General features: G+C 35.6%; 1 pseudogene; it reads right to left on the reverse strand.

The window, feature by feature from the left end:
- Nucleotides 1-3,701: 3,701 nt before the first annotated feature.
- The window catches only part of LOC137025342 (uncharacterized), a 35,337-nt pseudogene continuing 26,038 nt past the window's right edge, over nt 3,702-13,000 (reverse strand).

Consider the following 13,000-nt stretch of genomic DNA (forward strand, 5'->3'; position numbering starts at 1 on the left):
AGATGAAGCTGATATTCATCATCATCTGAGGAGATCAGAGCCATCAGAATGCCCTTGTGTCATTTTTAACAAACCAGATGGTCAAAATAATTAGCCATGTTGCCAATTTAACAGTGTGCTGTCATCACAACTGTAGCCATAGTTTATAATACTGTCAATGATTGAAAATGCGCAAGGCATAAAGTAAAAGTTACACATTACAGTATGTGGGATACTGATTATAAGAGATTGGACAGTTCAAATATATATACAATAGTTCTTTCTCGTTCTCGAATCTGATTGGCTGAGAGGTCTTTCCAGCCATGCGATATTATACCAGTATTGCACAGGAACCGTTTCACTGTTTGAACCGCTCCGCTGTCCGCATTCTCGCAGCTAGTGTCATGGTGGACAAGCAAACCCACCATGTTTTTATAGATACTACTGTTAATTTGTAACAGAATGTAGTTTTTTAGGTGATAATATAGTTGTTTAGACCTCAGATATGCGGCTTATATATAAACATAGCGCCTATTTGAAAATTTGTTTAGACGATTTCAGAGATGTGAGCTCCAGGCCGTCAGTGACCGTTCAGCACTCATGTCCCCACAGAAAACAGCTTTATCTCAGCCAGTCCTTTGGGAATTTGCTGCTGGCTCTCATGTAGATAGTGTTAAAACATGAGGTATAATTTGTTTCTGGTATATCAAATGGGCAATCTTTCGTCTTAGTAATTTATTATTTGTTCCAAGGCTAATAGATTTGGCATAAGGATTGCACAGCAATATAGACGCCATTATTTACATTTTCACTGAAGCACTAACTATGAATGGTAAGGGGCGTGGCATTTCCGGACGCTTCAGCATATCACAATACACTGGGCCAGCTACCAACCTGCTAACCAATCTGAGCACACTGTGTATTTCGGAGGGAGTGGTATCTTAGAAGCAGGAAATCAAACGAGCCGTTCATATGACAGTGAAAACAGAGGTATAGAATAAAGGTAAAATATATGAAAAATACAGCGTTTTAAAAAAAAAACGAAGCATTAAGACTTCTGGAAGTCAATGAGAACACTTCGGGCAATTCTTGTGCAGAGTGAAATTGCCCAAATATGTAATATGTAATAATGGTAGTAAGTAAAACTAAAAGAGAAAACTAAAAGAAACTAAAAGAGAATGTGACACGAGTACAATAATTTTTCTTAGTTTAGCAAATACTTTAATAAACTATTCATTTGACAGTACTTTAAAATTGTCATATTTACAGATATTATGCTGTTAAAGGGTTAGTTCACCCAAAAATTAAATTTCTGCTTCCGTGTTCTATGTCAGAAAGCAGACTCATTATTGGCCAGCTCCTGCATCAGCATCATGCATTGTGCTGCTCACATGTACAGGCAATACTGAATCGGCATTTTGTCATAAAACCTGGAAGCGCTGCAACAAAAATAGCATAGGAGAATGACAGGGGAGAGACAAATTTGTTGAATAAACTCGTGTTTTGTTTTGGCACACAGAAAGTATTCTCGTCGCTTCATAACATCAAGGTTGAACCACTGTAATGACATGGAGTATTTTAACAATGTTTTTAATAATTTTGCACCTTTTGAGGTCCAGAATAACATAGCTGCATATGTGTGGTTCAGAAACCCTTGGATTTCATCAAAAATATCTTAAATTGTGTTCCTTACAGGTTTAGGGCAACATGAGGGTGAGTACTTAATGACAGAAAGTTTATTTTTGGGTGAACTAATTCTTTACTGCTTCAGGGTATTACATTGAATAGTTACTAATTAGATACAACTGTTACAAAATCTAGATACATGTACAATTGAAGCCAGTATGCATGTGGAATTATTATACATTTTATTTTGTGTGTGTGTGTGCGTGTGTGGTTAAGGTAGTCCCTACGTTGTTGGGACAGTTTTTTGTCCCCATGAGAATTATTATTATTTATTTATTTTTTTTAAATACATTAAATATAAAAGTTGTCTGTGAAGATTGTGTTTAAGGCAGTGGTTCCCAAACTTGGGTACACATACCCCTGGGGATACGTGAGGTGACAGAGGGGGCACAAAATGCTAAGTTTTGCCGTTCATATCATTCTATGCTTCCTTAAAATAACATTAAAAGCGAGCATGTATTTCTAGCAGGGAAAATGCCGTAAATACATAACGTCCAATCAAACCTACCTGTATCCACACAAGTATATGATAAGTTGCCTCCAGAGTTTGCTGCCTTAGGAGATTGTGCTAAACTACTGCTGTTTTCGACAATGTAAAAGTGGGGATGTAGCACTTACTAGCTTGAAGAACAAATAGCCCATAGGCAGACTATGCATTGATATCGATTTAAAGGTGCTGTAAATAGATTTTGAACAATGCTATTGGTTGTTAATATTTGAAATCAACCCAAACTCACTCTTCAATCCTAACCACCCTGCTCAGAGTCAGTCTCGAACACTGGCCCGATCGCTGTTAGCATGCGAGGCGAGTGCACTGTCAATGACACTAAACACACGCATTCTCTAGCAGTCATCAGTGTGCAGTAGTTTAACTGCAAAACTCTCACTATCTTAACTGTTACACACGCAATACAAAGTGAATGTCTGTTTATCACATCTGATGCGCAACAAAATGCTTCACGAAAAATAAAACAGTTGATGAATAAATGACAAGGAAGCACTAAAATGAAAGTACAGTACACTAGAGTAAATACAAAGTGTACGTTGTTAGTCGCAAACAGCACAGCAGCTCCAGACAGTCAAAACCCAGTGTTACTCACATGAAAAGGCGTCGAAGCAGCCTCCGCATCTGTTTTCAGGCCTTCTCGCTTAGCTCTCTCCAGCACTGGAAAGCTTTTCTAATATAAATGTGGTCCTAAAGCGCTTGCCCTGTCATAAACCTTCATTCCAGTGATATTCTTTTGAGTTCTTTTGTATTGTGTCTCATCTTTTGTTCTTGTTTTTTTTTCTTATTATTTTCAAATCTCCCTCTTGCTCGTTCTCTCTACTCGACCATCATATGCCCCATAATGCTGATTGGTTAGGCGTTTGTTGTTGTCGGCCCGACTAACTTCCAAACAGTGTATTTGAAATTCTACTGAGTCCCCCTTTAAAACTCAAACTCTTTTCAATACAAAACATATCTTGTGTGAGTTCTTGTTTTTAATATTGACAATATATTATACAATCAATAGCCTAATGCATTTTTTCCATTCATAAATATAGCCACTTGCTTTGTTACTGAATGAATGAATGACTCGATGATTCATTCAGACAGCGACTTACCGCCACCTACTGGCAGTTTTCGTTTAATATTTAAAAGTATCACTTTGTTTTTATCACTATTGCATATTTCTCTATTTAAAATTGTTTAATTATTATTATTTAAAACAATTTATTTTATACAAGTATTTATAAAGATAAAAATGCACTGGTAAATCAATTTACGGGGGCAAATATTGTCCCTTATGGAAAAGGTGGAAGTGGAAGAGAGGGGGTACGCAGAAGGATGTTAAATGCCTCAGGGGGTACTCCACTCTAAAAAGTTTGGGAACCACTGTTTTAAGGTATAAAATATATACAGTTTGAATATAAAAATCATTGTCTATGGAAAGTCCCCATAAAACACAGAAACCCATCATGTGTGTATTTGTGTGTGTGTTAAAGATGTATAAAGTATTTCATTATTCATTTATGTGCAACATCTCTGTTTATGCTTACAAGCTTTTCAAACTCAGAGACACTGAGGAGTTGAGGCGACAAACAAAAAATCCAGCATACAGAGATTCAGTAAATGTGGAGCTGAATGTGTATAAGTGTGTGAGTGTGTGTGTGTCAGAGACACTGTAGAAGGACAGAGTACCGGCTGACATATCCACGTACACTCCAATTCTTCTACAGGAGCCTAAAGGGACATGTATGTCAGTTGACTTTTTATCATGCCAGACAGTGAATCTGTTATCAGAGCAGTTCAGACTCCAGGAGTTTTCATTGAGTCCAAATTGAGAGTCATTATTCCACCCTTTCCTGTTGATTCCTTTATATGTCACTGATACATCAACATCTCCTCTCCATTCAGCCTCCCAGTAACAGCGTCCAGACAGACTCTCTCTACACAGAACCTGAGGACACTCATCAAATCTCTCTGGATGGTCAGGATATGACTGATACTCTTCCAAACATATCACCTTTCTATTCTCACCAGAAAGAACAAGTTCATTGTTTGCTGTGTTTGGATCCAGTGTGAGATTACAGGCATCTGAACATAAGAAGAAATAAAGTTTATAACACAACAACAACAACAGTCACTAAAGTGTTTGTGTGTGTATTTGTAGACATACATTTGTGTAGTCCTGCTGTAATCCTGAATTCTCCTCCATGATCCACACTGTAAAACACAAAGTGTCACGTTTTGCATGTATGATGCAATCAGTAAACACACACACACACACACACCCACACACACACACACACACACACACACACACACACATACTTGAGTTGATCCAGTCTGTATTTTGGATGGTTGAGTTTATCAGTGAGCAGCCTGACTTCTGAATCCCCTGGGTGATTGTAGCTCAGATCCAGCTCTCTCAGGTGTGAGGGGTTCGAATTCAGTGCTGAAGACACATAACCACATCCTTCCTCTGTCACCATACATCCAGACAATCTACAAACACACACAATAGTCCACAAGCCATTAGTTTGACATCAATCAGACATCACTATCACAGTGACCTGTTTGGTTAATTTAGTTGCAGAGGGATAATTCCAAAAAAATTTTAATGCACTAAATAATAGTGAATACACTAACTAAATGTGATTTCACAACACAACTGTATATTAAACAATTTAAAGACTATTTAAAAACGTATTTTAAAACAATCATATCAGAACATATTGTTTGATATAATCAAAATAACGAAATATTTAAAAACATTATTATTAAGAATTTTATAAAATTAAACTCTTTATCAGCCTAAAAAGTGTTGTTGTTATTATTATTATTATTATTATTATTTTAATTTCAGGGCATGTAAGCATTTTTAATTCAATTCACATTTATTTGTATAGCGCACTTCACAATACATATCATTTCAAAGCAGCTATACAGAGAATGCATGTCAACATCACAATTTAAAGAATGCAGTTAGCAAATAATGTAATAATTTAGGCAATTAATTTACAATCACTGTTAGCAGTTTAACTGAACGTAGAAGCAATGAGCTCCTGGAAAAAATGAATTATATTAACAATAATTAGGATATAGAATTTAAATGTTCAAACAAAAAAAAATAGATGTCAAATACTTAAAATAGAATGTAAAAACATGAATCAGTTAATGTATTCCTTATTTGTAAGTCACATTGAATATAAATTTGTTTCAAAGGCGTTATGTATTTTATCAGCTATTTGGCACCTTTTGGTGTTAATTTAGCAAGATCTGGAAGTTAATGTTATTGTTTTGAAACATTTCAGGTCAACTACCTTTAATAGCCTTAAAGTCCCCCTGTAGTCAATAATTTTATCCCTTAAAACTCATCTTTGATAACCAAAATGACACATTTAAAAAAAACTCTGAAAATACATTTCTTTGTGCCTTAAAATAGCTTGAATATAACTCTACACCCTTGCCTCATTTATTATACATGGAAATATGAATATGCTAATTAACATATTCCCCCTCCCTATCCCCAGAATAAAAATCAGACAATTCATTAAAAATCAAGTCCAGAAGGTTTCAGTGAAAGACTAGAGCAAATACAGCTGGGTTCTAATGTCATATTACAAGCTCACAAGAAATCAAGAGCATCAAGTTACATATTTAATTTGATAAGAATGCAAATGAATATTAATTCTGAATTACCTGAGTATGATCAGCTGACAGTGTGAACTCTTTAGTCCAAAAGACAGCAGCTTCACTCCTGAATCCATCAGGGAATTGTTACTCAGGTCCAGCTCTCTCAGAGGAGAGTGTAATAATTGTAGAACTGAAGACAAACTTTCACAACACTGACCAGTGAGATTACAGTTGGCCAATCTAAACAAAAATAAAGCAGGAATGAATCAACACCAGTGTCATAAAGACGAGATATAAGATATGTTTACAATAATGTACTAAAAAACAACAACAACAAAAAGTTTTTCTTTTGTGTTTTTCGCATACGGATCCCCGTTCACACGGATCATTCACACAATTAAATATGCTGTATATTTTACACCAGGGCCTGGCAACTCTGGCCCTTAAGATCCACTTTCCTGCAGAGTTTAGCTCCAACCCTAATAAAACTCACTTGCTTGTAGCTTTTTAGTAATCCTTTAGACCTTGATTAGCTGATCAGATGTGTTTATTGTTGGAGCTAAGCACTGCAGGAAAGTGGATATCAAGGGCCAGAGTTGGCCACACTTGTTCTACAGTTTGGTTTAATTTCAAATAACCAGGTTTGTTGAAAACAATTAAAAATTCAATTTTTTTTTAGTCTTGACTAGGGGTGTTCCAATATACCGGTATTGACAATAACCGTGATATTCAAAGCATGAAATATCGATATTGTGTTAATTTAGTGTGTGACAATATACCGGTACTGGCGATAACCACAATATTTAAAATGAATAGGACGCTTATGATATCATATATGTAAATACTCCAGCGCCAGTACCTCGTTGACCTCTCAGGTGGCAGTATTGCACCTTAACGCTGACACCTGTCAAACAAGAAGAAGATGCAGCACGCGCAGCTGTTCCAAGCGGGAGAGTGAGAGGCTCTGAAGTAAAGTAAGCTCGACAGTATGTGAGTTTTTCGGCTCCTTAGACAGCCCAGTCTGCAGGATTTGCCTAGCTACAGTCAGCACGAAGGGTGGCAACACCACCAACCTTTTTACCCACCTCTGTGTCCATCACCCTGCAGATTACGCCATTTTACAGAGAGTAAGTTGCGATTATTTTACTAGTCATAGAATGGGAAATGTTATATTAAACTGTTAACAGCGATTTTCTGTGTTCATATATTTAAATAAAGGGTGATTATTTTAATAAGTACCGCGTTTTCTTTACTCATCTTACCGGCGTGATGTAGCTATGGATACAGTTATATGCCCTCAAAATTCAAGATAACACGGGCATTTTTTCCCCGACAAGTTTTTGTCATTATATCATATGATAAGATGTAGTTGTGTTACAATATCACACGAGCAAGAGTGCCGTTTTCCCCAAATCAGCACAAATGCAATGTGCCTTCAACTTATTGTTAAATGAACAATGTGAGTTACATTTTAGACACAGTATTGTTAATATTGTTTTTTCCTTTATTTCGCTAACGAAAATGTCAAAATTATTAACAGCAGAACAGAGCCCCCATGCAACAGAAATGTTTTTGTTACTGACTGAATCCACATTTAGAACGAATGAATCCGAGCTTCGTTCCTGAATGAATCAGTCATCTGAACAAATCATTTGAATAAATGACTCACTCACTCATTAAGACAGTGACTTGCTGCCACCTACTGGCAGTTTAGTTTACTTTCATATTTAAGGGACATTTTAATTAAAAAGTTAAAATTAGAAAAAAATCCATATTTAAATATTGAATTAAATTTATGTAGACAAATTGTAAATGCTGTGTAAATATATTAATGTCACTTCTCATTCTGTGTCACCTCTGTATTACAAAGATGGATTTTGTTGATAATGATTTAATTTGATTGGTAACAGCCATAATGTATAGGCTACTATGCTTGTATGTATTAATTTTTATTTCTTCAGGTCTTAAAAAGCCTTAAATTTGACTTAAAAATGTGCAGCAACCCTGAAAGAGAAAAACTAAATAAACAAAGTAAAAATTATTTAGACTGATAAATTTCCCCCCCAAGGATTCTATAAATATCGCAATATATCGATATTGTGAAATATTTTGGCCACAATAACTGTGGTGTGAAAAATCTAATATCGTGACAGCCCTAGTCTTGACAGATGGAGAAAATGTATGTATATCATTAAAACATGCTGGTCAACCTCAGACCAGTGTATCCTGACTAAATATTTCAAATTTCACATTGTATAACATTTGACCACCCTGTTACATGTCATTTTTACAATGGTGGTTTCAAAGGATTAGTTCACTTCGAAATGAAAAATTGCCCAATATCTAGCTTCCGCCAGACCGCCTACCGTATTCAATGTACAAAGAAAGTGTAAAACTCTTGCAGTTCTCAAAGCTTACGCAACATCCTACGCCTATCCTATTCAACTTACTGAAAAAGTGTAACTGACATGATGCCAGTTTACACTTTCTTTGTAACTTCAATATGGAAGGTGGTCTGGCAGAAGCTAGGTATTTTACTTCATAACTTTTTAAATATGGATATTTTTTACACAAACACATCACTTCAGAAGGCCTTTATTAACCCCCCGGAGTACAAGTTTATGATGGATGGATGTGGATGAAAGCACTTTCTTCAGATCATACTCATTGATCCTTATCACTGCCATTATAAAGTTCAGATGCGTTAGGATATTTATTAATATTTCTCAGATTATGTTCATCAGAAAGAAAAAAGTCATACACACTTAGGATGGCTTGAGGGTGAGTAAACCTTGGGCTAATTTTCATTGCTATCAGCCGATAATCACTTCTAATGACTTGATTGCGATCTCTCAAAAATGCTAATTTCAGAAAACAATCGCATGCTAATGCATGCCAAAAAAAAAGTATGCCTGCCATAAGAGATATAGTATGACATGGCATGCTTGCAGCGCCACCGTCTCAATCTCTGTTCAGCACTGTTAAAATAATTATAATGTTGTAGCTGAGGTGCATTCATACATCACCCTTCACATGAGCAGAAATATGTTTGGTTGGGTGTTGCACACGTTGACTGGTACAGTATAGCGGACCATTTAAACTGAGCAGTGTTAACTTTGTCTGCATTTTAGGTTGCTGATAAATGGCTGAAATGTAAAGTTAGCAACGCTAAAACTGATATGTAGTATCTGCGTGTGTGAGTGAGGAGCTCATGCAATCAATTGGATTTAACAAAATAAATATAAATATTTTAATAAAATAAAGAAAACGAATACAGCGCATCAAATTAGCGTAGTCTGTACTAGCCCTACTTTATGCACAGTTTTTCTCTTTTGTTTTGTTAATCTGTTAATTATTTCAATTAAATATATTTCATATAGTCCTAGCCTATTATTTTATTCCTCGTATAGCCTATTATTCAATTTTTTAGGTGCATGATGTGTGAATCCTAATGTTAATTGAGGTAGCCATGTGTGCATACAAATCACTGGAAAGAAAGACAAAAAAAACATTTGTGGTATTTTAACCCTCTGGAGTCTGAGGCTGATTTGGGGCCTGGAGAAGTTTTGACATGCCCTGACATTTGTGCTTTTTTTAGTTGTTCATAAACATATTAATGGAAAAAGTGTCACTACACTGTATTCAGCACAAACTAGGCTACAATAATATGTGAGGAACACGTATGTACATGTTTGTGTTTTTGAAGGAATAACATTTATGCGTGGTTATTGAAAAAACAAAAAACTTAAGTCACTGAAATAAGGCCAAAAAAAGTATAGTAAATCTGTGTTTACAATACTTTAGGGTATTGGAGGTTGTAGACTAGAGTTTTTGCTTCAGAATTATGTAAAAATTATGCTGCCTACTCCTTCATATAAAACTAAAATATATTGATTTAGTTTTTGTAAGACACTTTTTGCCAAGAAACACAGTATGCGTGGAGGCGTGAATCACCACTGAATAATGGGCCATTCTCACCTGAGAAGACAAAAAAATTGCATAGTAATGAGCTGAAATGACTTGCATATTAATGAGGCATTTCAGTCAGGTAGGCTGTGAAAAAAACCTTCTGTGATGTCTCAAGCTCATCATGCTATATGAAACATACAGAAAAATATTATTACAATATAAAGTAATGGTTTTATATTATACTTTAAAATATAATGTATTTCTGTGATGCAAAGAGTCTGAATATAGGCTTTTAGTTTAAAAGCATGCACATTTGGAGAAATATTGGATTCTCATATGATTATGTCAATTTTCTATACAGAGGAGTTATATTTATTTAATATTCATTGTCAATACTATGAGCGCTGGTGTTTTCAATTCATACTTGAAGTCAGAGGGCGCTCTCTGTGCATTTTTAGTCCACAAATTCATCTAAAAGAAGAAGAGGCTATTCCATGAATGGAGTTTCCAATTCATACTGCAGCCGGAGGGCGCTAAAGAAACAAAAACTCATCTAAAATTAATCTATAGAAGAAAAGAAAACAGGAACTAACTGCATGTCTTCTAGAGCTCCCCAACCATGACTTTTACATCCAGATAAACACTTTTCAAGACAATAAATACGAGACGATGAATGCATGTATTGACTGAATTTGTGTCTGAATAGCGCTATATATTGCCTCAGAATTTGCGTCTGAATAGCGCTCCCTCCGTGGGCGTGGCCGCATTAGCGGATAATGAGCTGAATCACGGACTTCTGACATGGCTCTCTTTTCATACAGATTACATAAACACAGAAGGTTTGTTTTTGATTTGACTTACATGATTTAAAACCTGACATCTTAACGTTTTTTTAGACATAAGTGTAATTTTTCTGTGATTAGTATTCACTAAGTTACAGTTAATTTTCTGAGAACTATCAGATTGGACTTCGTTCAGAGGGAGAGGAGAAATCACGCATCATGTTAGTTTTCTTTATTTTACAAAAAGCACAACATTTTGTTTTTACTCTGAGTGTATACAAATAAAAGAAGATATTCTATAGTTTCAATTGATATATTACTTATGTCTCTATGACAAAAAATGACGGAGTATTTTAAGTCTGTTTTGCTGCAACGTGAAAAAAAACCTGCAAAACGCGCCGGCGCGTTTTCAGACCTCAGAGAGTTAAGACACTCATCTGTTCTAATTTAATTTTAATTTGACTTTTTAATTGTGTCGTTTAATGGTTAATGATCGGTTAGTGAGTGATTGTTGGTCAGGAAAATAATCTCATAACAATTCTCCACCAGATTTACTATGCTGCACACAAGTTCCTGCTGATTGAAAAATGTGCGTACACAAGCTGAGACCTGACGTGAGATTAGATTGTAGTCACCGCTCATGTCCACATCGATAAATGCCAAATTTTGCGTGGAAATGTCCTTACACCCAATTTTCTGTTTTATGTTCATTTTATAAATGAGGGCCATTGTGTGTTCCAGCATTTAGCAGACTGAACCTGAAAATATTAATTCTATGGCTAGGGGTATAACAATACATCGATATATGTCAGTTTAAAATGTCAGTTTAAAAATCTTATCAGTTGCTTGTGTTTAAAGCCTTGCAGAAATAAGCGCACACACACAGAAAGCACCATCACAGACAGCGCATGAATAAGCCACTGAATTGAGTCTTCTTTTATTTATTTTTGTGCTACAATTGACAATTGATTTCGTCTTGCTAGAGTTTATTACTATTTCTAAATCATGGTACTTTCTACTGGGTGTGTTTTAGATCACAACACTGGAGTAGAGAGCACTATGAATTGTTTTCTTTACATGCTCAGTAACTGAAATTTAAAACTGTTAAAGGGAAAGGCTCAATAAACTCTTGCATAGATCTAATACACCATGCAACAACATCTTTTCCTTTTGTGTTTTGAACTTTCCAGTGAGAAGCGCTGTGATTCCATGTTGCTTCAAGCATATCATTCTCCCCACGGATGCGCATAAGTGGTTTGCACCCCTCTGTATTGGAACCTTTTATACTATAATACTTTTGCTCAAAGAAAGAATATTAATAGTCTATCTTATAGGGTTGTGTATAGCCAAGACTCTGGTGATATGGTACTCATCACAATACAGGAGTTACGATACGATATATTGTGTTATATTGCGATACTGTAAGAAAGGAGATATATTTTAAAACCTGAGCAAAAACTTTATTTTATTTAATCAAGACAGTATAATTTGCATGTATATCCGGCTAATTTACATCAACCAGAGTAAGTCTATCATCTTGTGAGCTGAGTTTGCTAATGCTAACGATGCACCCTTGCGCATGTCCACATCAGTTTACGTTCTGAGATAACATACCATCTAGTGGCTCCAGTCCAGAGGATCTCCTACTCTCAATCCTACCTCAAGTCTACCTCTTCCTGCCTGCCATGCTGCAATTCCCATACCCAATCTGGTTCCACTGCCTTCTCTTCCAGCTACTTGCTCAGTCAGGGTTTTGTACTCATCTCACAAATTTTTACTTGTTACAAAATGACACTAATAAAAAAGTATTTTTAAATAGTAAGTTGGTCACAGCTATCAGACAATGCAGATCTGACATAAAATCTGATCTCTACAAAATACTTATGCATACACATATTTGAGTATATAGTGAATATGTCAAAGTCACACCTCAATATGTTCAGTTGACAGTATGAACTCTTCAGCCCAGTAGAGAGGAGCTTCACTCCGGAATCCTGCAGGTCATTGTTCCTCAGGTCCAATTCTCTCAGAGGGGAGTTTGATGATTGTAGAGCTAAAGACAAACTTTTACAGCACTGACTAGTCAATCGACAACCTGCCAGTCTGAAAAAATAAAGGATTCAGTAATTAAAATGTCAGAAATAATTGACATCTGACTGCCATTTACCATTTACATACCTTTCTTGTTAAATAAATCTTATACTATCAATAAGCCACCAATTATATTTTGGAATCATTCATAAGATACATTTAATTTATAACTGAATTATATAAGCAAAATTAAAGTGTAATTAAATAGCACCAAGAGAGCAACAAAAGTGGAAATATCAAAAGGATGAAAAATTAATGGGCAGACGATGCAGCAAAGATTGAGGTAAAAGGGAAAAAATCATCAGTAATTAAAGCAGTAGTGAAAACACAGGATTCAAAATCGAACAATAAGTCCAAACCAGTTTGTTAATATTCATAGCTTCCGAGTCTACAGGCTGCTGAAACCCTTGACAAAAAAACAAAATCTGGCCCA

Source organism: Chanodichthys erythropterus, chromosome 8, assembly GCF_024489055.1.
Source record: "Chanodichthys erythropterus isolate Z2021 chromosome 8, ASM2448905v1, whole genome shotgun sequence".
NCBI lineage: Eukaryota > Metazoa > Chordata > Actinopteri > Cypriniformes > Xenocyprididae > Chanodichthys > Chanodichthys erythropterus.